The sequence below is a fragment of the Saimiri boliviensis genome, chromosome 13 (genome assembly GCF_048565385.1).
Source record: "Saimiri boliviensis isolate mSaiBol1 chromosome 13, mSaiBol1.pri, whole genome shotgun sequence".
In the NCBI taxonomy this organism is placed as follows: Eukaryota; Metazoa; Chordata; class Mammalia; order Primates; family Cebidae; genus Saimiri; species Saimiri boliviensis.
In genome coordinates, this window is record NC_133461.1 from 89,664,703 (window position 1) to 89,679,119 (window position 14,417).

The 14,417-nt window shown below is 31.6% G+C and overlaps 1 protein-coding gene across 1 annotated transcript in view; it reads right to left on the minus strand.

Moving 5' to 3' along the window:
- SGCZ (sarcoglycan zeta) overlaps positions 1 to 14,417 on the minus strand; it is a 1,155,154-nt gene that overhangs the window by 254,397 nt on the left and 886,340 nt on the right. The window lies entirely within an intron of this gene.

The window sequence follows — 14,417 nt, forward strand, 5'->3', positions numbered from 1 at the left end:
TTTAGCTAAAACACTTTTAGGATATCTATGCAGCAACGAAAAATACATAGAATTTTACTAGATTTATTTAATGGTCTCATTTTTACGATGTTAGGTAAATTTATAAAGCTTAGTAGAATCATGTTCCAAACTAATAGTAATCATCCAATTTTTTTTAATATTAAGAAAAATGCATTTGCCTTAGAAACAACATTGTAAATTGTGGTTAGATTTCAGACTAGCTCACTGAACTCTAATATTTAATATACTGATATGTTGTCAATAATAGGAAATATATCCTAAACAATATGCATAGTCATGTCCTAATGGAAAAATTAATTTGCATTATGCAAATTGGTTGCCTGGAACCATCTGTGTAGAGAGAAAGTACTCCTTCAAGTCCCTTTTTCTCCCAACTCCTCACCTATATATGTGACAAAATGAGAAACTCCTTCAACTCAGTGAAGCAGACATGGGTAGTTCCCCACCAAACTATTGTGCTCCCCTTTTATATTGTATATTTGTGGATTGGTAAAAACTACCTAGACAGCGGTTAGATTCTTTGCATGCTTTACCTGCATCAACATGTGATTTTCTGACTAATTCCTGCCATGGATGTAAGCAATAAGGCATGTCTCATTTTAGGATTTTTAATGAGCATATGTGTTATCTTTTCTGATTCTCCCATCTCCACCTTTGGGTGTAAAAGACTCTAAGATCCTAGTGAAGGACAGAATAAAAAAGAGGAAAACCCTTGTTCTTCTGTTTTATCACAGCAGGAAAGCCACTTATCAAATGAAAACACGCTCACAGGACTCGTAAATGACTGAGAAAAAAACTGCTGTGTTAAATCTTTGAAATTGTTAAGACTTAATTCTCAGAGTAGCTTATAGTACCCTAGTATACTTGCTGTGTCTCAAAGTGTTTCTTCTGGAACAATAATCCAAGGAGACATGCCACAAAAAAGTTAGAAATAAGACGAAATAAGTTAGAAATCATATATCCCTTTTAGAGACACAATAGATACAGGATGATCAAAAGCTCTGCAGAATTGTGTAGTTTTAAAAAATATTTAACTGTGTTTAATCTAGCAATTTCCAAATTTACTAGCAAATTAAATCCTTTATGGCATAAGAACTATTAATGTTCAACATAAATTCTATTAATCAGAAAACACTGGAAACTATTTTCTTGAGTAAATGATTGATAAAATCCCCTCATGACTTGGAAAATATCTTTGGAAGGTGACTGTTGGAGAAAGGCCTCAGAGCTAAAACCAAAATGAAACATAAACAAACAAACAAAAACTGAAGAAAGATCTGGGGGCATGAATATTTTTATGAAGGGAACAGGTTATATTCAATAATATTAATAAGCAAAATATTTTTTTACCCAAGTATGCTTTTTCAAGTATTTTAGCTTTGAGTTGTATTGAATATTGTGGTATGTCATCCTAATCATTCCATTGGAACTGAAGCATTCATTTCCCATGCTATTAGGAGTGTTAGGGGCTGTTGATTCTTAGCCAAATTCCTTTCCAGGAATTGCCTAAGCTGAAGATGTGATACCCCATCTATTTGGAAAGTGTGCACCCAGTGACTGGAACATACAGGAATATAAGGTCCTGACCCTGTTGCCTCTGGAAAGGCCCACTGTGAAGGTGAATTCTTGCTCTATGGCTCCCTGTGGAAGAGCCAAAGTCTTTGTATCATTGCATGACAGTTCAGCCTCTCCCTCTGTCCAGTGTTCCTTCTTGACCTCTCTCCAATCTTGAGAGCCCACTCTATTAATACTCTTGAACAGAAAACTCTCTTTCAGAATCTGTTTCTCAGGAATCATAACTTAAGGCAAGCATATACCATGAACTTCCATTATTATCAGATAGTTTAAACATATTTTGCTGAAATGACTTAATGATTAAGATTATTTGGTTACAGGTGCTTTAAAAATATTCACTGCTAATATTTCAGGCGACTTTTGCATGTTGGATGCATTGCTCATATCTATGCATGCATAGAGTCAGTGCTCTCAATCAGTTTTTGCTATAGATCTTGACTGCCTGTTAACACTTTTGCAATACTTCTGTAGCGGCATTTTGTTTAGGTATGTGTAACATTCGTCTTTTCTAATTTTCACTAATGCTGTTACTCTGAAATTCAGAAACTCTGCTATCAAAATAAAAGTACTGAGTCTATAAAAGAGCTATATTCTTATTACTAATATTGTAAAACAAGGCTTGCTGTTATTTCCTAGTTATATTTATTCAGAGAAATTAATTAAATTTACCTAATAGGCATGTAAAATATTATGCTCTCTTGTTTGCATTGACTGTTAGAAAATTAATGATGATGTTTTGGCCTAGTCTAGCATGGCTAGAAATTTCTTCTTGCAGTTTGACTACAAACTTCAGCCTGGTCTTCATCTCCTCTTACCTACCCACATTTTTGTCTGCCATAATTGCTTCATGATCAATTGTAAATGTTTATTTTGTCTGGATACACTATTTTACCCAGTGTTTTAATACCTTTCATGAAAAAAGTGGCTTATAAATATATATTTTATAAATATATATTTATATTAAAAGTATATACATTTATAAGCCACTTTTTTCATAATTTTGTCACAATTTTCTATATATTATATGTAATTATATTGTATATATTACATTGAAAATATATATAATATATAATAGTATATCTTATATATGTGACTATATATATAATTATATACAATATATAGAAAATATGATAAAATATAGGAAATTATATAGGAAATATATATATATATATATATATATATATATATATATATATATATATATAATATAGGAAATTGTGGCAAAATTCAAATAAAACATGATATAATTTTAGTTCCCACAAGGCAAATACAAAGATAGATGATAATACAAATAATTTTAGATTACTTTAACATTGAAAATATAAGAATTTCCATGAACTATTAATATGATTAATTTCTCTATCTCATTATTTTTAATTCAGCTGACTGATTTGTTCAAATGTCTTAACAATTTGCCAGATGGGTCTCTTTTTGGCTTTTGCTTTATCTCAAGAATACGCATAAAAGCTAAGTATTGGGCTTTTAAGTAGACAAAGCTGGAATGACGTCCCAAGCCCATGCTTTTTATATGAACATGGACACTTGGTTTAGCTTCATTTTTCACCATATATAAAGTCAACATACATGTCTTTCACCTTCAACATAGGTGTCTTTTTATAATTATTTAGATATCCTGTATAAAATACATAGCATGGTGCCTGATTTTTAGTAAAATAGTTGTAAACAACCCTATTATTTACATTGTATATTCTTTCATGAAAATTAGCTTCTTTCATTAAAATTCACTCAGATTAAGAATAAAATTTATCTTTCAGGGTAAATTTGAAGTAAAGCAGTTATGAAAACTTGTGTGAAGACTCAATTGAAAATATACCTTAAGGAATTTTCAGCCTGAAGCTAATTGTTGAATATAGGAAAATCAGCTACTGAATAAAGAAGGCACAGGAAAAGCAGAAACAAGTAAGGTATAAAGTAGAGTGTAAGGATGAGAGCTGATACTGACGGTAAATTTTGTCTTGGGAGGAAAGGGCAAGAGCAGACAAGAAAAGAAACACCGCACAAAATGTATAAAATAAAAAGAGAAGAAATATGTTTGGGCGGTTTTATAAAAGCCAAGAAAGTCTGACCTAAGCAGAGACATCAAAGAGAGAAACCAGGATTCAAGGTTACTCTTCTGTCTCAAATGACATCACACTGAATATTACCAGGTGCAAAACATACCAGATTCTCTAGTGCCTCTGGCACAAACAAGCAGGAAGAGAATTAGACCTAAGTGTCCTTTGGCTTGTGTAACAAGCCTGTAGAGTTTGTTGCCAAGGGCATGTGGATCAAGCTTTAAAATCCAGAAAACTTTCTTGTCTCAACTAAGACAAATTCTGGAAAGTCTCCCTGCCTATTTTTGCCTTGGTCATATAAAAACATTGCTGATACCTGTTCATTCACTCCTCAGTCCTTTCTAGCTTCCTCCCTCTAAACAATGCATGCCATCACCAATAACAGTCTTAATTTTAAAGCAATGAATAATTTTCCCCCTACACTAATTGATCTCTGCATATCATTTGACAATGGATATGTACTACCTTTAGCTTTTGAAATATTTAACTTCTGTACCAAAACACTGTCATGATTTTCCTGTAACATTTCTGGACAACTTTCCAGGCATTCTCATGTCTATGGACCATTCAAAGTTAGAAGAGAATTATGTTGCACATTGCATGAGTGTGAAATTCTGTTCTTACACATGCTATTTCTATGACCTCGGGCAAGATACCCAAGTTCTCTGTGACTAAGTTTCTTCATTTGCAAAATACAATAAAAAAATTTTCCTCTTCATGAAGTTGAATTATTATGAGCAAAGCACTTGGGACATTTACTAGTATACAGAAAACATTTACTAGTAGGTAGAAACTAACACATAAATATTAGTTGTCTGTATTTTTTTGGCCCCTCTTTAGAAGGCATATTTCTTGATGATCCTTTCGTTGGCCCTCTTCTCTTTAAATTTCATATACCTACTCAGTGATTCAATCTTGAGCCACAACTTTAACAAGTATCCCTTCTACCCAGGTATCTCTTTAGAACCCAGACCTCTAATTTTTGCTATCCACTGGACAGCTCCACTCTGATGCTTTACAGATATTTCCAATTTGAGGTGTCTTCATTCCAAGCCTGTGTAAATCACTTTGTGAATGGATGTGTTCACCAGGGACTAACTTCCTAATTCACAATTGTGAGCCTTACCCTTGATGTCTTTCTTTCACTACGCTGTTCCTTCTACATTCTTATCATCTCCCTAATTTTTTCTGCCCTCACTAACAAACAAAAATTACCTGACATATTGTAATAACCTTCTAACTGGTCTTCCTGTGCCTAGTCCTCTGAAATTTATTCTGTAATATTCAACCAGAAAAATGTTTATTTTACAAACCTGTGTAAAATCTTTAAAATGTTCTCTTAGAGACCTAAAGATGATAAACAGTTATAAAGATGAAACAAATCGGCTGGGCGCAGAGGCTCAAGCCTGTAATCCCAGCACTTTGGGAGGCTGAGGCAGGTGGATCACAAGGTCAAGAGATCAAGACCATCCTGGCCAACATGGTGAAACCCCATCTCTACTAAAAATCCAAAAATTAGCTAGGCGTGGTGGTCGGGCACCTGCAGTCCCAGCTACTTGGGAGGCTGAGGCAGGAGAACTGCTTGAACCCTAGAGGCGGAGGTTGCAGTGAGCTGAGATTGTGCCGCTGCACTCCAGCCTGGAGCCTGGTGACAGAGTGAGACTCTGTCTCAAAAAAAACCAAAACAAACAAAACAAAACAAAACAAAAAAACAATGAAACAAATCAACTAATCTTGGTTTTGTTTTTATTTCTAGCTTTATCTGTTTTCAGAAATGCATTCCCATAATGACTTGGATTCTATAAGCTACTTCTCTGGACTTACATAAATTGTTTGAAGACACCTGGCTTATTCCTGAATCTAGTTCTCATAAGTAAACCCTGAATGTGGAGTCATTCTCTCAACAATTTTATTAATAGTCTCCTACTTAATTTTCGGTTATTAATTTAGACATCATTATTTCCATTAAGTCTCTTTCTTTGTTTTGAGGCAAAGAGCATTCTACATCTGCTTATAAAAGTGTGTATCTCTATACATATTGTAATTGCCTTATTATTTCCCTGTTTCCTCAATAAGCAATGTTAAACTTGTAATTTTAGTGCCTTACACAGTGCCTAAAAAAGAAAAATATTTAATAAATATACATTGAATGACTGATTAGGTAGTATTGATTTTTAATAATAATAATATGAAAATAATGCTATTAGAAAATAATCTTTTAATTACAAATGTCATAAATTGTATAAAACATGAAAAATGTAGAAAAGAATTTTTAAAAATAACTTCTGTAATGATATCACTTAGATATGAAAACAGTAAGCTATTTTCTAAGGAAAAGTGGGTAAAATGGAACAAAAATTAGTAATCTTGTAGATAAAGGAAAATATCTTATTTTTAGGAAAGAGATGATATTCCAAAAGAGTAATAGTCTGATATATATATATATATATATATATATATATATATATATATAGTATATTACAATATTACTATATTGTAATATACTATGAAGATATAAACATACTACCAGAGTAAATTAGAGTATAAAACACAAATCATAGTGTCTACAAAATGTAACATACCTAAGTATGTAAGCATTGTTGTTAAATACACACACATACACATACACACACACACAAAACTATGTATCCCTAAACACATATATGCAATACATAATTTTTTTTAATTTCTAAAAAATACTTGCTGTGAATATCTAAAGCTAAAAAAAGACTTCAAATTTTCATGTAATTGATATTTAATGAACTTTTCACACATATGTTTAAGTACTATGTTAGTGAAGCAACACAAATTTTATATAAATTTATAATAAATTGTAAAATTTTATCTTCTCAAAAGTTGATGTAATTGAGCTGTATTTGGATTTATTCCTAAGCAGTTTTCTGTAGTTCAACATTAATAAGTATTTGCTGAATATTTTCAAAGATTACAAAAGTTTTTCAATTTCAATTTGGCAATCTAGCATTTCAATTCTTACAAATAAGACATTTGTCCTAACACTATCCTTAAATTCAAACATATTATTATATCTAATTGATTACATCAATATGTTTCATCTTTATCACACATTTTGTTCATTCCCAAAGTGTTTGTGTACTTTGTTGATAGGCCATAAGCAGATGTTTCATTATAACCATGTCAGGAATGCAAGATAATTTATATCTTTAATTAGCAGTAAAACAGGAGCACGATTTTTATTTGTATTTAAAAACTCCAAGTCTATAGTCTGTCTTTTCTTGACCCCAAATAAATTCATAATTTAATTGTTAATCACGTCAACAGTAGTAGCTAGATTGATTTACCTTACTTTGGAAGACAAAGTGCACAAATCTACACAAAGTGGAAACTTCCATTTATTCTTTACATGAATACTGGCCTATATATGTGACTTAAATGAAGGCTTTTTGAATCTCTAGAGACATCATTTTAAGATCTTGGTACAAATTCACTTAATCGGAGACTTAACTTGTTAATTTATACAATTCAATAATCATGTATGCTCATTCTGCTTGACAGGGTTAATTAAAAATAAAAATGAGATAAATCAAAGATCTTTGGAAACCACAAAGTACTGTTAAACCTTGTGAAAATGATAAAAATGAAAAGGTTAAAGGTCATTAATAAGTTTTTAATTAAAAGACTCTCTTTGGAACTTCTGGGTCAATCACAGTGTCTGGCATATTCCGTGTATCCAGTTGTGGGAGTATCCAAGGAAAGAGGCATGTTAAATACAAGAATAAAAAAATAGCAAATTCCCTGGTCTAGTGTCAGATCTTCTTTATTTTGACATTTAAGAAGGTTTGTGAAGTGTCTAAGTAATCATATATTGACGTTCCTCTACTTACAATGATTTTACTTATACTTTTCAATTTCCTCATGGTGTGAAAATGATACACATTCAGTAGAAAATGTACTTTGAATTTTGCATTTTTTTTTTCCTGGGCTAGTAATATGTTGTAAGATATTCTCTCATGATGCTTGGGTAGGCACAGTGAGCCTACAGCTTCAGTCAGCTATACCATCACCAATGTAGACAATCAGTGCTGTACTGTATTGCAAGATCTTTGGCTAAACTTAAGTGTTCTAAACTCGTTTAAAGTAGGCTAGGCTAAGACATAATGCATGGTAGATTAGGTATATAAAATGCATTTTTGACAATGATATTTTCAACTTAACAATGGGTTTATCAGAACAAAACCCCATCATAAGTTAAGAGCCTCTGTGTATCAGTTACCCAAAATCCTTTACAAGCTCCTAGTATTTCTCAGTGGAGTGACCTATTTTAAACTATGATCTACCAAAAATTCCTACATCCTGGAAAAAAACTACAGAGAGAAATCACGATGAAAAAATGAAAATACAGCATATCAAAGAAAAGAAATACCATGGGGAAGAAATAATAAATCTAGAGGACTAAAATGTCTTCAGGAATAAAGTAGATTTTGTTTAACAAAATGTGTGATATAAAAAATCTGAATTTTTCTGATAATAAGATATAATCAAATGTTTTTTTAGCCCACTGTAATAGAAATAATATAGAAAAAAATGAAAATCTTTAGCCATCTGAAGCAAACCAATTCAAGACATAATTTTGAATGTTTGATAGAATTTGAAAAAAATTAAAATTATTTGATTATATTTTTTTACTATTGTATTTTCAGTATCACAAATTCAAAAAAGATAGAGCTTCAAGTAATACTGTGCAGGCGCAATAACCACTCAGTTTTTAATAAAAGTTAGTTACTCAAGTACAATAGTATATTTTTTTATAATTAAAATGTGTTTTTAGATTTATAAATAAAACATAAAATATTTTAGAATAAATACTATAATTTTGGCATAAGCATGCCAATTTAAAAAATTAAATTCTAAATCTAAGAAAAACACTAAGAAACACAGTAGTAAAATGTGGGCCAACATAGTGGTGAATTACAAGCAATAAAATTATTTATAATTGAACTAAAACATTTTATACAAAAGTAAATGAAATATTAAATTGTAAAAAAAGTAACTTTCAAATGAATAAAACATTAGGGACTTACACATTGACATGTCATTATTTTCAAAAGTATTAAAACAATATAAAAACTACAGATGCTTTCAAATACTGCTAAATCATATAAAAAAATCTCATCAGTGTTTGATGACACATGCTACAACACCATCAAGAAGTATGTATTGCAGTAGTAGCTTCGCTACTTAGTAGCAAAGTATACTTTGATAAGCATCTCGGTACACTGAAATCTCAAACATTTATATCTTCAATCAAAATAAGATATAATATTATATGCTATTCTATGACTGAAAATATTTGCAAAATAAAAAAAAATGTGTATCAATGACAATAGTTATAACATTGACAATAATCAGTGTTTTGAACATTCCATTTTTGTCTATTAGAATGCTATTGTAGTATGCAGAACTATATGCTGTACCTTTGAATTGAATGACGTAGATCAGGAAACATCAAAATAGGTAAGACATACGACAAAAGGGACTGTATACCTCCACATAATAACAACTACTTAACACCAGCTTGCTCTGGGAAGTATAAGAAAAAAAGCAATAAAATGTCAATTGCCTTGACTGTTGATTATGGGTCAAACACTATAAATGTATTATTTTATTCAGTTCTCAAAACACTAGCAAATGAGTAACATTATTATCTCTAAATTGCAGTTGAGAAAATTCAGGCTAACGGTAGATGAGGAACATGTCTCAGGTCATGTAGTATAAAGTAGAGAAACTAGTATTCACTTCTTGCTAACTCCAAAACTTGATCCATCATTCACTGCACTCTGCAAGCAATGACTAATAATCAGCCAAATACTAGTTCAATTTTCTCTAGTGATTGTATGCCATATTTTCTTGAGCACAGAAGAAAATATCCATGAAATCAATATTCTGCCAACCTTTACTGTGAACATATTAGCAATCCATAAATTGACACTGGTCCATGTTTATGCATGTATTCATTCACTCACTTATTTATTCATTGAGTTCTCTGGCACCACCAAAGTATAAGCTCCATAAAAGCATATCCTAGGTATTTGTATGTATGTATCTTTATTTCCATAGGATCGGCTACGTTACAGGGCCTGACATGGCCTAAACATTCAAGGAGTGGGCTAAATGATTAGATCTACAAACTATAAACATATTATCACATTTTGTACTTATAATATTTTCATACTGTTATTTTCATTTTGAAATGGGGTAATCAGTGCAGAGTTTAGTGAAATTTTTCCATATTGCACAACTAACTAAGTGGTAAATCTAGGGATATAACCTATGCCATCATTATCTACATGTCATGTTTTTCCATTATGTTGTAGTTAATCCTCAATCATCTCATTACATAAGAAGTCTTATTGTCACCAGATGGTAATGCAATGTATGGTTAAACTTCAGGTGCTATATGAAATATGGCATATGTCAAGGAAACTATTTATTAAACAGTTTATTAAAGCTAAATGTTTAAAAATATAATGTTATAAATATTAACTTGGGAGAATAATTAGGTTAGCCAAATATCCTGTAAGGTATATTATTCTTTAAGGGCAAATAAAAATGGTTATTTTTATATGGTAACCAACTTTGGATCTGTTCTTTTATTTATGAAAATTAATGTAATTCTAAAACACATGACTTTCTCTTAATTAGGATTTTTTTTCTTAAAAAACATCTTTTTTATTTTAAAATATATTGATATTTATTTGTAATTATAATTATAATGTTCAACTAAGAGAAAGATATCAATATTAAAGTACAAGAAGGTTTTAGAATAGATTTAACCCTAATAAGAATATCTAAAGGTAATTTATAATCAAATACCCAAAGGTCAAGGATAAAAAAAGGATTCTAAAATCAGCAAGAGAAAAGAAACAAACAACACAAAAAGGAGCTCTAAATTGTCTAGCAGTTGACTGAAACATCCTACTTTCATCATTGGATACATTATCCAGACAGAAAATGAGCAAATAAATATAGAATTTAATCCACACTATAGACAAAATGGACCTATAGATATTTACAAAACATTTCATCCAATAACTGCAGTATACACATTAGTCTCCTCAGCACATACATTATTCTCAAGATAGACCATTTGCTAGGCCACAAAACAAGTCTTAAAACATTAAAAAAACTGAAATAGTATCAAGGGTCTTCACTGATCACAATGGAATAAAACTTAAAATAAATACCAAGATAAGTTTTGGAAACTATACAAACATACAGGAATTAAACAATACACTCCTAAGATTAAAGCTGTAACAAAAAGTTTCTCAGCAAAGAGACGCCCAAGACACAGTGACCTCATTACTGAAGCTGGGGAAACATTTAAAGAACTAATACCAATTCTACTCAAATTCTTCCAAAAAACAGAGGAGGAGGAAACACTTCTTCATTTATTCTATAAGGCTAGTACAAGGCAAGTATTGCCTTGATAAAAAAAAAAAAAGAAAGAAAGAAAGAAAAAAAAAAAAAGAAAAATATCTGGGATGAACACTGACGAAAAATCAACAACAGAATACCGGCAAACCAAATTCATCAATACGTTGAAAAGATCATTCATCATGACCCATTAGGATTTATCCCAGGATTGCATGGATGTTTCAACATATGCAAATCAATCAATGTGATACATATATCAACAGAATGAAGGATAAAATGTATACAATCATTTCAATTAATACTGAAAAAACAATTGATAAAATTCAAGATTCTTTTTGATAAAAACACTCAAAAACTGGGTATAAAAGAAACATAGAGCAACATAATAAAAGCCATATGCAACAGACCAACAGCTAGTATCACACTTAATGGAAAAAACTGAAAGCTTTGCCCCTAAGATCTGGAACAAGACAAGGATGCCCACTTTCACCACTCTTATTCGATGTAGTCCTGGAAGTCCTAGCAAGAGCAATCAGGAAAGAGAAATAAGTAAAGGTCATCCAAATTTGAAAGACAAAGGTCAAATTAACCTGTTTTGCAGATGATAGAACTGATCCACAGATTCAATAAAGTTTCAGAATACAAAATCAACATACAAAACTTAGTAGCATTTCTACATGCCCACAGTGAACAATCTCGAAAAGAAATACAGGAAGTAATCCCACTTACAATAGCTACTAATAAAATAAAATACCTAGGAATTCACCAGAGAAGTAAAAGATATCTACAATAAAAAGTACAGCCAGGCCTGGTGGCTCACTCCTGTAATCCCAGCATTTTGGGAGGCCAGGTTGGGCAGATTACCTGAGCTCAGGAGTTTGAGACCAGTCTGGGCCAACATGGTGAAATCCTGTCTTTACTAAAAATACAGAAAAATTAGCCAGGCATGGTGGCAGACACCTGTAATCCCAGATACTCAAGAGACTGAGACAGCAAAAATCAACTGAACGTGGGAGGTGGAGATAGTGGTGAGCCAAGATCACACCACTGCACTCCAGCCTGGGTGACAGGCAACAGAGAAAAATTTCATTTTTTTAAGAAAAAGTATAAAACATTTCTGAAAGAAATTGAAGAGGACAAAAAAGAAAAGTATTTACTCCATATAGTACAGCTAAAATTTTATCTCTGATGTTTAAACATGGCAAGATATTCCATGGTAATTGATTGGAAAAATCAATATTGTTAAAATGTCCCTGCTACCTAATCAACAAATTTAATGAAATCTCTATCAAAATACCAGTGACGTTCCTCACAGAAGTAGATAAAACAATCCTAAAGTTTTTATGAAAACACAAAACACCCACAATAGCCAAAGCTATCCAAAGCAAAAAGAACAAAAATGGAAGAATCACATTACCTGACTGCAAATTGTGCTACAAAGATATAGTAACCAAAATAACATGGTACTGGCATAAAAACAGACATATAGGCAAATGGAACAGAATAGAGAAACTAGAAACAAATCTGTATATCTACAGCGACTCATTTTTTGACAAAGGTGCCAAGAACATACATTTGGGGAAAGGGAAATCTCTTCAATAAATGGTGCTGGGAAAACCAGATATCCATATGTAGAAGAATAAAACTAGACCTTTTCTCACCTTCTACAAAAATAAAAATGGATTAAGACTTAAACCTAAGACCTCACACTATAGAACTACTAAAAGGAAAATTGGAGTCCCTCTCCAGGATATTGGTCTGGGCAAAAATGTATTTAGTGATTCCCCACAAGTACAGGCAACCAAAGCAAAAATGGATAAATGGGATACCATCAAGTTAAAAAGCTTCTGCACAGCAACAGTTACAATCAACAAATTAAAGGAAAACCCACAGAATGAGAGAAAATATTTGCAAACTATCCATTTAACAAGGGATTATTAATTGGAACATATAAGGATCTTAAACAGCTCCCCAGGAAAATAATCTAATAATCTGATTTTAAGATGGACCAAAGATTTAATAGCCATTTGCCGAAAGAAGACATACAAATGGCCAACAAGTGTATGCAAAGGTGTTCAACATCATTGATCATCAGAGAAATGCAAATAAAAGCCACAATCAGATATTATATCACCCCAGTTAAAATGACTTTAACCAAAAGACTGACAATAAAAAATGCTGGAGAGGATGAGGAGAAAAACAAACCTTTGTACACATTAATGGGAATGTAAATTAATACAATCAGTATGGAGAACAGCTTGGAGGTTCCTCAAAAAGCTAAAACTAGAGCCACCATGAGATCTAGCAATTCTACTACTAGGTATACAACCAAAAGAAAGAAAATCAGTGTTTCAAGGAGATATCTGCACTTCTATATTTATTGCGTCACTACTCACAATAAACAAGATTTAGAAGCAACTGAAGTGTTCATTAACATATGAATGGATAAAGAAAATGTGGTACATATACTCAATGCAGTACTCTTTAGCCATAAGAAGAATGAGATCTTGTCATCTGCAACAACATGTGTAGAACTGGAAGTCATTATAGTAACTGAAATAAGCCAGGCACAGAAATATGAATGTCACATATCCTTATTTACTTTGGGGAGCTAAAAACAATTTAAACGATTGAACTCATGGAGATAGAAAGTATGATGATTGTTACCAGAGGCTGGGAAGGGTAGTGTGGGAAGGGGTGGGGTAAATTGGAGATTGTTCATGGGTATAAAAATATACTTAGATAGAATGCAAAAGATCTAGCACTTGATAGCAGAACACAATGACTAGGGTCAATAGTAATTTATTTCACATTTAAAATTAAATAAAAGAGTATAGTAGAGTTGTTTGCAACATGAAGAAAAGATAAATGCTGGAGATGATGAATACTCCATTTATCCTGATGTGATTGCTACCTATTGCAGGCCTGTATCAAAATACCCCATAAGTACCAAAAAAATAAAAAAATAAATGATAATGATATCCATATTTTAATTTGTACATAACTAAACATTTTGTATATGGTACTTTTTATCTTTGGGTTGTAATGAATCATTTATTTTAAAGAGAATGTAACAAAATGAGAGGCAAAAAATACCACAGAAATACTTTTCTTTGAAAACGTACAATAATATTAGTGTGTCTATAATTTCTGAAGTAATGCCAGGTCTTTCTTTTTTATATACATATTTTATTGTACTTTAGGCTTTTTAATATTTTTTATTGTACTTTAGGTTAATATCAGGTCTTTCATGACTACTGATTGGGAGAATATCACAGATTAGTTACAATATACACCGTGTTAGGCTATATACCCCAATCTGCATTTTGCTTG